This window comes from Pholcus phalangioides, unplaced genomic scaffold (genome assembly GCF_987345545.1).
Source record: "Pholcus phalangioides strain wild (caught in Gottingen) unplaced genomic scaffold, Ppha-v1.0 ptg000004l_1, whole genome shotgun sequence".
NCBI classification, from domain to species: domain Eukaryota; kingdom Metazoa; phylum Arthropoda; class Arachnida; order Araneae; family Pholcidae; genus Pholcus; species Pholcus phalangioides.
Genome location: NW_028301597.1, coordinates 23,450,581 through 23,466,476, shown reverse-complemented (window position 1 = coordinate 23,466,476; position 15,896 = coordinate 23,450,581). Strand labels below are relative to the sequence as shown.

The window sequence follows — 15,896 nt, the reverse complement described above, 5'->3', positions numbered from 1 at the left end:
ACATATTGGTCACATAGTGTAGTTAATACTATATATAAAGTCGAATCCCTTATAACGAACTCCAAGAGACCGAAGAAACCTCACTTCGTTATAAAAGAATTACACGTTTTTGCACTGTTCCTATGTAAACTTATCTGGGAGATTAGAAAAGTGTTCGTTATTATGAGATTTTTTTCGCTATAACGGTATTCGTTAAAACGGGATTCGACTGTATTTACAGTTGTTGTGTGAATCATGTATTTGATTAAGCGGGAAAATTGATGAAGTTATTCTACTAAGAATTTCAATGTTCTCTGTATGAGAGGATGTTTGATTCCAGGAAATTGTATCCGTTTAAGTGGGGGTATCCTTTTATCCGTTACCAGATTAAGGGGGGGGGCGACTGTATGTTCAATATCTTTAGTAATATGCACGAATTTTTAGATTTTTTGAGATTAGATCAAATTTTTTATATTCAAATTTGAACCTAATCTGAATGATTAGTAGGTATAGGTGAGTTTTCCGCGCGAGATTTATTTACAAGGATGGAATATTCTGTGGAAGTTTGCGTTGAAAACTTTCCAAAATAAGCCCCTACCGCCATCTTCAACATCGTGATGACTTCAAATTGTTTCCGATGTTATCTTGCTGCTGTGAACGATGTTCACTTAGCCGGTAATGGCTGCTGATTTAAGGTCGCTACCTTCAGAATGACCGTGAAATATTATAAGTGGTATGTAGAAACGTTTTTGAAATGGCACTTGTTTCAGAAAGAATTATGACATAATTCTTTTTTTGTCGGCAGAGATCGTTTAGTTAGATTGAGAATTCCCTGAATTGAGAATTGGGAACGGAATAGATTAGACAGGGACCTGGAAAGTGTTAGTGGGGGAAATCAAGAGAAATCAGGGAAGTGATAATTGGTAAGGGAAAGTCAGAGGGGAAGAAGATAAAAGAGTCAATTAAGTATGCAAATATTTCATAAAATATTTTCAAGGAAAAATACTGTGAAGAGAAAAATTCGAAACTCGAGAAACATTTGTAGGGTTAAAATTTTGAATATAAGAGTGGTCTGGACTTGTTTTGAAAAAAATATTTAAAATAAAGCAATTGTGTGAAGTTAGAGCCTAGTTATTGAGAAGTAAAGAGGTTAAAACCATTTGAAAAGAGAGAAAAGGTTTCTAAGTTTTTTCTTTACTTCCATATTAGCGTAATACTAGTGTTTCACGTGTAAATATTCATCATGATGATATAATATGTGGTAGTACATATACACTCGGCCCCCGCTTAATCGGATATTATTGATTCCGGCACATAATATCCGATTTAGCGGGTTATCCGATTATGTGGTGCGGGGAACAGTTCACTTGCCATTTTACAACGTCAGTGTAGTTTGTATATCAAAAACTGATGAAGGATCAATATAAATTGATCATTTTTAGTCGCACCATGATCATTTTCTGCACACGAGGGCTAATTTGACTGGGACTTACAATTTATCGCCGATTCCGAACGGCAGGCTTGTTTTTATACTCATCGAGAGGTTGGTGTGCTAACCCCTGGATATGGGACTCCCTGCGGTAGAAATCTTTTTCTGTGGTCATGTCGCCATTTTTTGTTGTACCCCTGTGTCAGTAAAGTTTTCTGACAAGGACGAACCGGGTATCGAACTCGCGACACCTCTGAACATCCTTTGGTACTTTAGGCGAGTATCTTATCGACCTGATTTACCGTGTCCGGATCAATGTTAATAAAGCTTCTCGAATAAATCAGACATGGAAATTACATTTAATTACAATGATAAGAATACCCAAGAGTTTTTACTTTTCATTAGAAAATTTAGCGTCCTCTATTGGCTCAACAGAGAATAAAAATGAAATAATTAAATGTACGTATTGAAGACTTAACATAGTAATATATATATATATTACATTAATTACAAATGTTTCATAAAATAAAAACATTATGGATATAGTGGTTGATGTGCGTCAACAGTTGACGTGTGTCGATTAAGCGGGGGGAAAGTAGCTGGAATTATCATATTAAGCGGAAAATTTGAACATTATCTCCATGGGGGAGGAGGAAATTTGATGCCAGAGGATTTTGTACGTTTTAGCGGAATGTCCGTTAATCCGTTATCAGATTAAGCGAGGCCTACTGTTCGTATATTTCTTCTAGAATTCAGCTTCGACCTATAGGTTGAATAAAATGTAAAAAGTTGGCTTGCCTAAATTAACTATTTGTCAAAAAATGTGAAAAGGCATTGCACTGGAGTGTCAGAAAGTTTATCCAACAAAAAAAAAAATTTCCATCTGACAAATGCGCAGCAAGAATCTAGTCTTATAAATTCAATTAACCGTCCCCACCTATAACAACCCCGAAAAAAAACTTTATAAATCTTATTTTAAATCAATTATTTCAAAAATAAAAATATACAGACTTCTTCAAAAAAAAGTCTTCGTTAACTTTTGTTTGATAAACTTAAAATGTGCACGTGCGCGCGCAGGCTAAAGTCTTTCTTTTGGACGTTTCACGACGCATCGACTATTTTGATGCTGCATCATAAGAACAGCCTGATTACAAATCGACGACAGGGATGTTTGTCAAAAGGCTGTCAAAATTTGGGGGCCCCCTCAAATTTTAACATCATACACTTTGGTTCATTCACCAAACATCTTTGACTGTAGCTGTAAGGCCCCCCCCCCCCCCCCGCCATGATGCCTGCTTTTTTTAGGGCCCCTGGAAGTTAAACATATCCCTACTCACATAAAGAGGAAATGGTTGAAAATTGCGAATGTCGACAGAGCCAGGCGAATTCGATAATCAGGTCCAACATGATTTCCGAATTCACCACAAAGAGCCGTCAAATTTTAACATCATTCCCCCACTGGGAAAAGTTTTAACCATAGTTGTAGGGTGTGTGTGTACATTACACTGTATGTACATACATACATACACTGTACATACAGTCGGTATATATATACATTCGGAAGCCTACCTACTGAAACAAAAAATATTTTCAATTATAAAAGTATAGGCTTACCGTCAACGATGACTCGAAGTAATTTCAACCAAAATGATTCCCTCTATCAGAAATAATGAAGAATTATTTAATTCAGATAATTTCTAATAAAACCCTATAAGCGACATTGACGAAATATCTCGCATCTCGCCTGCTTAAAATCCTTCAATTTCAGCATTGACAATTCCAGATATTTTTTATAAGCTTGACTTTTTTTTTCCCCCTTTAATGAAACACTTTTCCCTATTCCCCCCCTTAGTTTGTACCTGCATATACAGTATAAATAGCGCTTTGAAAATGCTTTAGTGATCTCTACGGGGCCGCTTAAAGGGTTAAGAACAATTATGATAGTCATTTCGAGTGGATTTCACATCCTTTAATAACGTTATTTTTCTTAATTGGAAAAAAAAAAACAACAACACACGAAAAATGCAATCATTATCAGTGTATAATGATTATAATGATTGCAAAATACTGAACACTGTGTATTAAAGAAATAGAAAGAAAAAAAAATAAGTAATAATAAGCGAGTCTGAATGGGAGTGTGTGACATAAATAAGATACAGTTGAAAAACTGATATTGAGTAACAGCGGAAGGTGATTTCTAAGCAATTTTCTGAAATTCGGTCCCGTTCAAAAAAAAGTCATTCGCCATTTTTTTTTCTTTTTCATTTTTCTCCACGTGATTAGGTGTGAAAATTACAGTTTTTCAAAGAAAAAAAAAATTTTTTTTCTTTTTCCCTCCTTTTCAAACGTCAACCGCTTTCGTTCAATGTCGAATGTATAATATTATCTACTAATCACTATCTAGTAAAAAGACATGCGAGGGGAAATAATTTGACACTATATAATTTTACGGGTGTGAGCAAGAGGCGGTTCGAGAGTTCAGCAAGGAGAGGAAAAAGAACTTCCATAACTGTGCGTGTGTGAGTTCAATCCTCGTGCTGGACCTCCGTGGTGGGATTTTTAAGAGGTTATCTTGACGTGTCGGGGGCGCGGTAGATAGAGCCCAGGTCGATAAGATACTCGCCTTAAGTACCAAAGGATGTTTAGAGGTGTAGCGAGATCGATACCCGGGTTTCGTCCTCGTCAGAAAACTTTCCTGACACAGGGTGTACAGCGTAAACGGTGACATGACCGCAGGGAGTCCCCCCATCGAGGGGTTAGCGCACCAACCTCTCGATGAGTATAAAAAAAACAAAAAAAGACAAGCCCACCGTTCGGAATCGGCAATAAGTTGTAGGTCCCGGTCTAAAATTAGCCCTCGTGTGCAGAAAATGACCACGATGCGACAAAAATGATCAAATGACGTGTCGACATCGGTACGGAGTTGAACGACTCTAAAAACGGGTATGGATGCCTATCTATGTCATGGAACCCTGGATGTCATGGAACCCTGGATGTCTATGTCATGGAATACCTGGATTAGACGGAAGATTACCCGATGACCCTTTGCCTATAAAATATTGAGAAATTCTCGATATAACGATGGTCAGCGGATCGGGAGAAAATTTCGTAATGGAGGGATTATCGTTATATCACGCGGCGTCATTATCATCACGTGCCATCAAATTTATGCCGCTGTTGGCATCTTTTCTGAATCGGCGTCGTTAGTAACAGCAAAAAAAAAATGCGCTTTCGTGTGTTCATTCGACATATTATTCATTTAGTAGACATTTAATAGATTAGTTAATAATCCAAATTCAGTTAGATGCCCCGTCAAGAGGTTTATTGCAATATACTCCGTTGTATCACACAAAAAAGTCGCGATACCGGAAATTTAATCAACACTTTCGGTGATTAGGTGGTTCTACAAATACCGATATTATTAGAAGTCCTAGGAAGAACTAAAATATGTGACAAGTTTAAAAATATGTAGATTAATATTTCGAGTGAAATATTATTGAAAAATATTAATGAGACTATTTCAAATTCTCCTTAAAGAATATCGTTATAGAGGGATTTATCGCTGTATCGGGAGGAGTTTAGCATTCGACTATAGGCAATTCCAAGTACGATTTGAAAAAATATCGTTATAGCGATAGTTATCGTTATATCGAGTATCGTTGTAGCGAGGTTACACTATAACCGATTCACTGGATGGACCGATTCTCTGATCATTGCTTTTACTGAAAAATAGTTAATTGAAAAAGCTTGGTTTTATTTAACAAAAAAGAAGAAGAAAAAATGTCATCATGTTTTCTTAGGCCGGGATTACTCTATATAAGTTTGATAAAAGTACTTTTATAAAACTTGAAAAACGCCACCAATAAGTGTATCGGTTACAATCGGTGTATTGGTTGTTTTTTTTTTCAAGTTTTGTAAAAGATCATTTATGAAACTTTTATAGTGTAATTCCGGCCTTAGTCTGTTCAAATGATTCTGTAAAATAAGGCCGGGGTGTTACACTATAGAAGTTTCATAAAAATTCATTTATGAAACTTTAAAAATTTAACCAACAAGGTTATAGGTTACATTCGAGCAAATGCAACCGATTACCATATTGGTTGCATTTTGCAAGCTTTATAAACAACATTTATAAAATCTTTATAGTGTAATTCCAGCCTAAGGTATAGTTTTTGAAACCGTATTTGCAGAGGATATCGAATTGGTTGAGGATGTCCAGAGAAAGTTTACAATAGGGCTGGTCCGATTAATCGATTACTCGGGTCGGCTAATCGATCAATCGCAGATAAAATATTTAGTTTTGTTATTTGATCGACTCGATCAAATCGACTAAAGTTTCTATCAAAAGTTTGCAACTTGATTTACTTTACGAAACCGATTTAGATGTCTTAAATTATGTTCCAATTCATAGAAATTTAGATAAGTGACCATTTTTTTAAATCAATATTTCGATCAAATTTTTCAACACGTCGTTCAACGAAACCTGGTGATGATTTCAATTTCAAATTGAGTTTGGTGGAAGTTCTATAGAAGACAAGACAGGACAGAAATGTATTGTCTCCACTGTGAACAGTTTTCATATATATAATATGCGGGAAAAGCGCAACTCCTCTACCCCCTCAAACAGCATTATGGAGGAGTTTTTGGGATTACAAGCAACAGTAGTTTTGAAATCAATTACTAACCTAAAATAACCAAATTTCTAAAAAAAAAATTATAAGATTTAAGTGTAGAAATTGCAAGATTTTGACAAATTTATTCAGTAAATCAAATTGCTTCAAGTGGGCTCTGCCTCAATTACTTAATGGATTCCTGTATTTGTTTACATCTTGCGAATAGGTGCGTAGTGAAATGGACAAAATATACTTTTATAGAATCAATTAACAGTTACCGATACGTTTGTTATAAATGGCGAGCATATGAAAATATTCGATTAATCAGTCTATCAATCGGTTAAAATTTTTTGATTGACCAGTTAAAAATTTTGATCGGTTCACAGCTATATTTTACAATAATTTTAACTGAATTACGAGAATTTAGCGTTGTACACTGAAAATCCTGTATAAACGGTGTCCTCTGTAATAATAATCGCCTATATATATACAGCGATATCAATCATTGATCCAATGTAATTTTCATATATTGTAGGCATATTTCATCTATAATGATAACTCCTTATAAACGATATGTTTCCCCGGTCCAAGTGTCGTTATATCGGCATTTCACTGCAGTGCGCTATGTAGCAGTGTCAATCAATATTCCCGATGAATTTCTTGGTGTTAGTTGTTAGTAATTCTAACTTTTCATTTTCGCTGTCGTAACTTAAGAGATAAGTTCATCAATTGTCCTAAAATAGGGTATTTAAATCTTTTTCCCACGGTGTACCGTTGCATCCACCGGAAGCAAAGTACAATAACCCATATAAACCCCCCCCCCCCAAGAGAATACGCATACGAAGTATGTACATGTGCGAGGACGAAGAATTGCCCAAAAACGTCCGTTTGTCATGATTTTTGGAAAAATTTATGGCTCTATCTAAAATACGAAACTATTTCTCACCCAACGAGAAGGTAACGTGTGAGGAGAAGAGATTTTTGAGCTCATTTCGAACCAAAGAAGAGAATGGAAGAGTCGAGCAGAGAGAAAATGCCACGAATCCCTCTCTTGGGACGACAACGTTGTTGGGTTCGGTTCCCGATGCTCCATCAATGTCGTTGTTGTCTTTTCTCCCTTGATGTGGTTTCTCCGCTTTTTGGACGACGTCGTTTGTCGTCGCATGTCCTTTTCTTAACATCGATACCACAATATTCCTCGTTTGAGTGAGTTTCCACCCCCAGCTCCTCCCTTTCATCAAGACGCACAATGGTTATTTACAATGTGAGGATTCCCCCCACAAGGGATAACTTAACCACGTGTGAAATAACTTGCCTAATATGAGACCTTATTATTCTTCGCGGAATTAGTCGGAGAATAGTACAATCGGGTATCGTCCTGCAAAGCGGTGTTTCTCGACAGGGAATCAATCCGCTGAACTCTGGGGTTCTCCAAGGTATTGTTAGGGTTTACGCGATGAATACAGTCGAACCTCGCTAACACGAATTCGCTCAATACGAGTAATAATATTTTTCACGTTTGAAAAAAATCGTTGTTTAATTAGTTAATACGAAATTCGGTTTACGCGAATTGCGGTGTTTTTTTTTTTTTTCTCTTTTCGACTTCGTTATAATGAGGTTCAACTTTACTAATGAATTATAAGGGCAAATATGGTTCCAGGAAGTTTTTTTTTTGTCAATTGTGAAATTTTTCATGGTTTTTTGGTTCCGTGGAACAGTTTTATGACTCAAGGGTTCCGCTCAAAGTAAAACATTGGAAATCTCTGTCCTAAGAACTGCAAGGGACCCGACTCTTACCTAAGAAGGACCCTAGGCAAAGCGGGATTTAAGGTCCCTGCTGTTAGATTCAAAGATGTTTGGTTGGTCAGTAAATATACGTTGGTCTGAAACTCATGGGCTCTGGTTAAATGATATGCAGAAATTTTACGCTGAACACGAGTATTGTTCCATACGTTCCGCGAGATTAAAAATAGGTTAAGAAACACTGCTGTGTAGGCTATACGCAGGGCCATTCTTAGATATTTCGAGGTCCCTTACCTTCCGATGACCACGGCCTGGTTAGTTTATTATTCTCAGTGCAAGGCCCGGTCATACAAAAGGAAGTGAATGGGAACAATGAAACGGTTTTACTCAAGTCAGTGCCTGGTACCGGATCGCGGTCCGGCTGGTGAGAAATGCTGCTATACAGTATCTTCACGAATGGTCTTCATTCAATGGGTGAAGGTGCTCAAGTCGACATTGCTCGGCTTAGATCGCATACTCAGGTCAGCAACAGCTCCCTTGTCTTGGTCAACGTTAATCTGCGACTCCCCAGGGTAGTCTAACAAAAAACCCTTTCAAAGCAACGAACATCGCCAGCTCACCCCGATGCCTCTTGGAGCCGTGACGAACATTTTTAGAACCATTGGCCTAGATACTTGGAGATCGATCGTTTTTTTTTCTCATTTGAATCAGGAAAAATTAATGTGGGGGGGGGGGGGATTCCGTTGAAAATCCTGCCCGAAGGAGGGCGGGGGTCCCGTCTTTATGAATGCTTTTGTTTGTAAATCAGACTTGTTTCAAATGAGACGCACGGAAAATTCAGTACAATTTTAAAAGATAAGGCTTTCTTCAGCAGTTAAAAAGTTTTAAAATTAAATGTGTAGAGTCAATATATTTTAATCTCATTTACGGCCTAAGGAGGCCGCACACTTTGTACCAGGGGCGGATTTAGAGCTGGCTGTTGGGAGGGGGGGGGGCAATTTTACAAATCGTTTAACAAATTGTCTCAGCATGTCGTGACCATATGTCCCGTATTTTCCATGTTTCTCTGTTTTCTTCACTCATCTCGACTTTTTTAAAAAACGTGAAGGTTTTACCCGTTTTTAAGTCAAAGTTTTATTGAATTTGTTGTTGCAATATTAGAGTATATAGAAGTTCGAAAATTTCACGAATTATCGCATTTCGGTTAAGGGTGATCAACCCGGATTCCTCCCCCACCCCTCCAGTAGATTCGCCCCCTGCTTTGCACCCGCCTATATCTGAAAATAGAAAATAAGTAAGAATAAAAACGGCTAAATGGTAAAAGATGATGATTGGGTTTTTATCCGCGGTATTAATGAAGAGCAAAATACATTGCTTTCCAAAAAGGAATTGTAGAGGAAAATTTTTTTTTCACATTTTATTATTTTCCGCATGATTAAACCACAAGAAAGCAAATCAATATCATATCAATCATGTTTTTTTTTTTTTCATTTCACAGCACATAAGAAATAAAAAGCAAGCAGTGAATCACTGCGCAGTAATTGGCAATGTGTGAGTTATCAGTTCCAGGAATCGTGTGAAATTAAAACGGCGATAAATGACATTCGCTGGACAGATGTCTTATTTCCTTAAAAAATAGAATAATTGAATTTTGTGAGGGGAGTAAGCAAGATAATTTCTCATACCACGATCGAATCGATCACCATTTGCCATCACCTTATCTCAATGGTATATCTCTCTCTCTCTCACACACACTCAAACACAATGGGTGTTTTTGTGTTTTTCCAATATATTTTCCAACAAACGCTCATTAAGATTGAGGAATGGAGAGTTTTTAGTGTGTATAAAAATCTTGGAAATGGGTATTGGGTCTCCCCGCACACACAAACACGTAAGGTTCCTACTCTTTTTCTCCCCCCTACTTCTGATGCTCGAAACTCCCCAGCGAGAGTAATTTGTCAAGATCCAAGACCCATTCCTCTCATGTTGAGATAGCTACAGTGTGTGTGAGGAGAGTCTTTATTTATTTTTACTGTCCACAACAAGAAGTAGCAGCAACAAGCGTCGTGTTCGATTACATTTTGATCTCCCCGAGGGCATTGACGACCATCTCCTCCGCACAAAAGCTTGTCGATTGTCTCTCCCCATGGAAATGAAATCCTCCTCCCCGTCACTTACAATAGCCCAGTGGTGTGTGTGGTCAACTCTTTTTTTTTCCCCTCCCTATTCTGCTTTGATGTCTGGTTCCCCCTTCTTTCCTTGGTATGAAATGTATTCGGTCCTGCTCACATGATGATCGAGTGGACCAATTTGTCATTGGCGATCAATCAGTGATGCTTGACCATCCACCCGTGCTCTTTTGAGTATGCGTGTAAGATGTTGACTGTGGAGCAACGAAGGGTTTTTCGAATCAATAAGAAAAAAAAAATTTGATACTTTTAGTTAGAAATTATGAATTTATGAATCGGTTAGGTAAGTAAGAAACGTGCGTGTAGTGTATTAAATTAAGCAACCCCCCCCCCCCCGGTCGCACATTGTTCCATGAAGGTCAATTTAGAGTCGTTGATTTCAATGACTGAACCTGGATTTTTTTAATTTCAACACCTGAGGAATCAGCGAAGAAGTCAAATTTTCTTAGAAATTCAGCGCCAACTTGAATTTTTCTTTTTTTATAGATCGCGTAGCGTATACACATTACCATCGGTGCACGCTATCCGATCATGAATTTCCGGCGGTCACTACTGAAATATAGTGGATATGATGAGTGATTAGCGCCAAGCTGTAAATCCCCCCAAGGTGATTAGCACGGGTTGTTGTTTGTCGGTTATAAGGTAAGACGAGTGGTTAAGGAGTGTCTCTGATTCCTTACTACTAAATATATACATGCACTTCGTAGACATTCCTCTAGAGCAGCGGTTCTCAACCGGTGCTCCGTGGCAGCTCGAGAAAAATACAAAAAAAAACCAGTGAATTCGGAAAAAATAATTATAAGTATTTTGAAATAATAATAATAAATCATAACTTTTTATGAATGAATTAAAAATAGGCTTACGGTGCTCCTCCATAGAAATTATATACCAGAAGTGGCTCCGCGAGCCAAAAAGGGTTGAGAACCGCTGCTCTAGAGCAGTGTTTCCCAAAGTGGGCAATATCGCCCCCTATTGGGCGATGGAATGGTCCAAGGGGGCGATAGAACCTACTTATTCAACATAGGATCCTATGGGCTTACTTAACTTGGGGGGCGATGAGAGGAAAAAATTTCTGAAGAAGGGGCGATGGAACAAAAAGTTTGGGAGACCATGCTCTAGAGCAAAGGTTCTTAACTTTGTGTGCTCTAAAAACCTTTTGTGCCAATAAGATGAATGCACAGACCATGGCCCTCACAAGGGTAGTACTGATAGGGCTTCAGCAAAGGGGCCCAAGAGCGATTCTCATCTTTTTTCGTTTTTTTACATTATAAATTCTCTCTAAATGGGCAAGTGGGCAAGTGAAATGTCTGGCATGGAAGCCCACCAAAGATCCAAAGCCTACGGGGCCCTGCTACAGGATGTGAATGGTCTGAAACGCGGACTCCTTAACACAGTGGTTCTCAAAGTGTACGTCGCTAACCATTTTTTCCTGGTGGGTTTTTCTTATAGGTGAGTTTTTTTCCTAGGCGGTCATGACTTTAAGTGATAGAATTCCATTTGCCTATCGGCGACAGAGCCCGAACCGTGTTAGGTTTTTAAACAATGTCTTATCTTATGGGCATCTTTTTCTCAGCCACCTCGTTGGGCATTTTGCCTGTTGTGGCCTTGTATTTGTATTTATAGCCGACAACAACCCGGGCATATCACATTGGGACGATTTACGGCCTGGCGCTTATCTCTGATTACATGTAATAAATTTCAATGGTGTCTGGATATTCACGATCTGCTCGGATAGCGTATATCCGATCTTGAAAAAAAAGAAAAATTCAAGTTGGGACTGAATTTCTAAAAAAATTTTACCTCATCACTGATTCCTCAGCCATTGAAATTTGAAAAACCAGGTTCAGTCATTGAAATCACGACTTTAGTGAATGTTTTACACTCGTTTATTTTTTTATACCGATTTTCTGGTAAATTTATACTGCAAAAAATTTGAAATCGGTCATATTATAATGATTTTTTTTTTCCAGCCTGTCCCGCTTGTAAGGTGCATGTCCTTGATACAGAGGCATCTAATTAGAGCAGTAGTTTCCAAAAGATGGTTCGCTGGATGTTTTAAACATAAAAATCAAAGTTAATAATATACACACCACGGGTCCTCGGTCCACATTTGACCAAAGGGTGCCCAGATAACTTCTAATTGGAAAACGCTGAATTTGACTCTAGGTTCGCTCGGTAGGCTACATGTTTCTCCCTTGGGAAAATGGGGCATGTGCCCATGCCCATAAGTTTCAGAACGGAGGTGGGTGCCCAAAATTTTCAGTCTTCTGTATTTGTAGTCTTATTGCCAATAATAGAATCGTAAGTAGAGACAGAGAGAGAGGCCTACTCTTACCTGCAATCACAACGTAAATATACCACATATTTATTTCGATGATAATTATGCATAATGATACTCTTAAGTCTCAAAGAATTTGAGAAAATTCGCAAATGAATTTGAGAACTGAGAAATTGAGAATTCATGTGCTTGAAAAATTCATGTTTATCCAGAGCCCGGACTAACAAGGAACGGGCACGTCTTAACGCGTGGACTCACAGGGGCACCGCGTGGGGACTCAAGAGTAGAGGGGGCTAACAAAAATGAGAACTAGTTGAAATTTTCGAGAATTTGCCAGGTAGGGGGCCTCAGAAAAATCACTTGCCCCCCCCCCCCCGCCCCCGCCATGATTCTCTCAAGACAGGCCTTGTCAAGGGTAGTGCTAACCTTCTCTCCTTTCATACAACACTCAACACAGGCCTGGGAACGGGCTCTGGATACGCTACATTATTCGTAAAGAATCTCTTCAGCAATCGGACCATAACTGATACGCAGTAGCTTACCATTTATTTCATCGCAAATATACAGAATCAAAAGATAGAACCAAGTTATAGCGACACAAAACAATTAAAAAAAAAAAGAGCCATTAAAAGTAACTCTTTCAATTCATTTATATACAGTATTTACACGTTAGAACCTACGGAGGCATGAAGCATAAACCAGCCCAAATTATCGCATTTCTTCTGTAAAAACGGATGAAACAAGTAAGGAAGAGCTTGATAAGAAAGGAAAGGAGAGGTTGTGAGTGAAAGTTGTGTCAGTGCAGCTGGACCATACCGCACAGCAAAATAACGACGCTTAATAAGGCTGGAAAACGACGAGCCAGGCCGTGCAATAATAACAACAGGAGTAAAATAAAATAAAAAAAGGGCCAATCCACGGCTTAGTGACTACTAACTCGACTACGTGATGCGACTCTTCAAAAAGGAAAATTTACTTTTGCGCCCGCACAAAATGCTTTGATGCTTTAGCCGGGTGACCGACCATGCAATGCGCGTTATTACTACTAAAAACCGGCTTCCTCTCTTTGCACGAAATGGATAGGAAAAAAAAAAAATGTATAAAATATATATATAAAGAAATGGGCGGTACCAACCGGGGGTAAGTCACACACACACACGTGGAAAAAAATAAAATAAAAAAATGGAGGCACCTTTCACCCGCCTCTTAAAAATAGAAAAATGGAGTCACAGTAGTAGTAGGCCCTCGGTTATAATCGGCTTTGCCCACCCCTCGAAAAAACGCATTTTTTTTTTCTCCACCGCACGGTAGTATGTAGTTATCACTGAGAACTGCTATTTACCGCTCTGTGTATTTTTTTACCAGTTGCGCCTTTTTTTCCCATCAAAAAAAAGTAGATGGGGTTTTTGAGGTGGTTGTGGTTCGATCTCTCTCTCTCGCTCGTTCTTTTTTAGTGTACTGTCTCGACCTTAGGAAAACAGACACTTTGTTCCATAAGTATATTACCCTTATGGTCTTCGTACCCCATAATTTTCCTCACTTCCAAGATGGAAACGGGTGGACCTACCGAATTTACTCTCTTTTAAATGAGGTCTTGCGAAGTTAATGTTATCCACCAGCCTTATCTCGATGATCTATAAGAATGATCTTTGAACTTGAAATTCATTAGTTTTTATTGGTTGATTTTGTATGTAACGGTGGCTGATGAATGTGAAATCCTTTAAAAAATAAAGGATTTTTTTTTTTATATATATACACAGTCGAATCCCGTTTTAACGAATACCGTTAGAGCGAAAATCTTGTTTTAACGTACACTTTTCTAATGCCCCTGAAAGATTGAAAGATTTACATAGGGACAATGGAAAAACTTTTGGAATTACTTGGAGTTCGTTATAACGGGATTTGACTGTGTTGGGAATATTTATATTTGATGGAGGGAAATGGTGTCCTTTTTGTAAGCGAATGATTTTGAACGTGTCCGGTTTTGAATTCACCGCCAGAAAAATTTACCGACAGCAGTTCGACATGAGGGAATGAACGAGTGAATGAATTATCACGTGAGCAAGTGAACGAATGAGTGAGCGAAACCGGCCTGCACTAGAGCAAGCTCGCTGTCGTTGACTTTCTCGCAAGGTCCCGCAGCCAATCACTAAGTAGCTCATTATATCACTCATTAACTATGTCGCTCATTATATCCTTCACTCACTAGGTTGCTCATAATATCACTCACTAACTAGGTTGCTCATTATATCACTCACTCACTAGGTTGCTCATAATATCACTCACTAACTAGGTCACTCATTATATCACTCACTAACTAGGTCGCTCATTATATCACTCACTTACTAGGTCATTCACAATATCACTCACTCACTAGGTTGCTCATATTACTCACTTACTTCCTAGGTCACTCACTTGCTCACCAGCTCACTCACTTTATAGGTTACTCATTCACTCACCCGGTCACTCACTCTCAATGTCACTCTCTATGTCACTCGACCACTCTCTCAGGGATCCGGTCACCCACTTGATTTCTCGTTTGCTCATTTGCTTCCTATGTCACTCACTTACTCATTAGGTCGTTCACTGTCATTCAGTCACTAGGTCACGCACTCTATCATCAACTCACTAGGTTTTTCACTCTCTTATGCATTTAATCACCTGGTCTCGAGTATATACAATCACCCAGACGAGTACATCGATTTCCATCGGTGTACCACAAATGTCTGCCGACGAAAACATATTAAAATGACAGCAAGCAACGACAACATTCTTAATTCAAAATGAGAACATTCTCTTCGGTGGCAGTTATTTTCCGGATATTTTGCTGAGGTGAACTCGGAAAGAAAAGTCATGGCGTCTCCACCGGGACTCGAACCCAAGCCCTCTTGCCCGGTATGATGTGATGTCACGAAAAAGAAAAAAAAATAGTTAGAAATATGCTACTGTGAGTAGGCTACTCCTCATGGACCGATTTTGACAAGAGCAGGCAAAAAAAGAGTGGGGGGAGAGAGCGCACTCTTGGTTAAAGGTCAAATATGTTTGCGTTTTCAGCCAATGTATATAGTGCAAATTAAGTGATCTCCTGTATGACCTTAGACCAGAGATCTTTTACCCTTTTCCAGTCGCGAGCACAGCACTGCCTGTACCCATCATCAAAAGAAGAGCACCCTTACGGCAAGTTTAGTATACGAATACATGAAATGACGATGATTTCAATCCTTGAATGAAATTCCTCTAAGGTGTTTAATTGGAACGTTAATCAAGTGCTAGTGAGCACGAAATCGGACACGAGCATCGAGGGCACATCAGAGATGGTTGCTCGTGAGCAACGGGTTGAAGATGCCTGCCTTAAACGAGTGCAACACAATTTTTTTATTTTTTTTTCACAAAAATGAATCGGCCTGGATATCTTTTAGTAATAGAAACTATTGGAAAAGTGTTGCTTCAGAAATTCTGAAAATCATAATAGAGAGAGAGAGAAAAACGTCAAGAGATATGAAAAGACTAGACCAAATTTTTGAGATTGGACAGAAAATTTCAAACGAAGACTAAAGCGAATATACCAAGTATTTCTAAATAACACTTGCCTCGGATGTTACAGTAAAAGATTGGACAAAATTGTTTATACATTATAGGAGAACGGGCCAATATCTCAGACAAAC

The 15,896-nt window shown here is 38.5% G+C and overlaps 1 protein-coding gene and 1 pseudogene across 1 annotated transcript in view; one reads left to right on the top strand and one right to left on the bottom strand.

The window, feature by feature from the left end:
- The window catches only part of LOC149086779 (uncharacterized), a 66,659-nt gene that overhangs the window by 24,216 nt on the left and 26,547 nt on the right, over positions 1–15,896 (top strand). The gene's annotated exons all lie outside the window — the stretch shown is intronic.
- LOC149086780 (U6atac minor spliceosomal RNA) lies at positions 12,583–12,679 on the bottom strand (annotated as a pseudogene).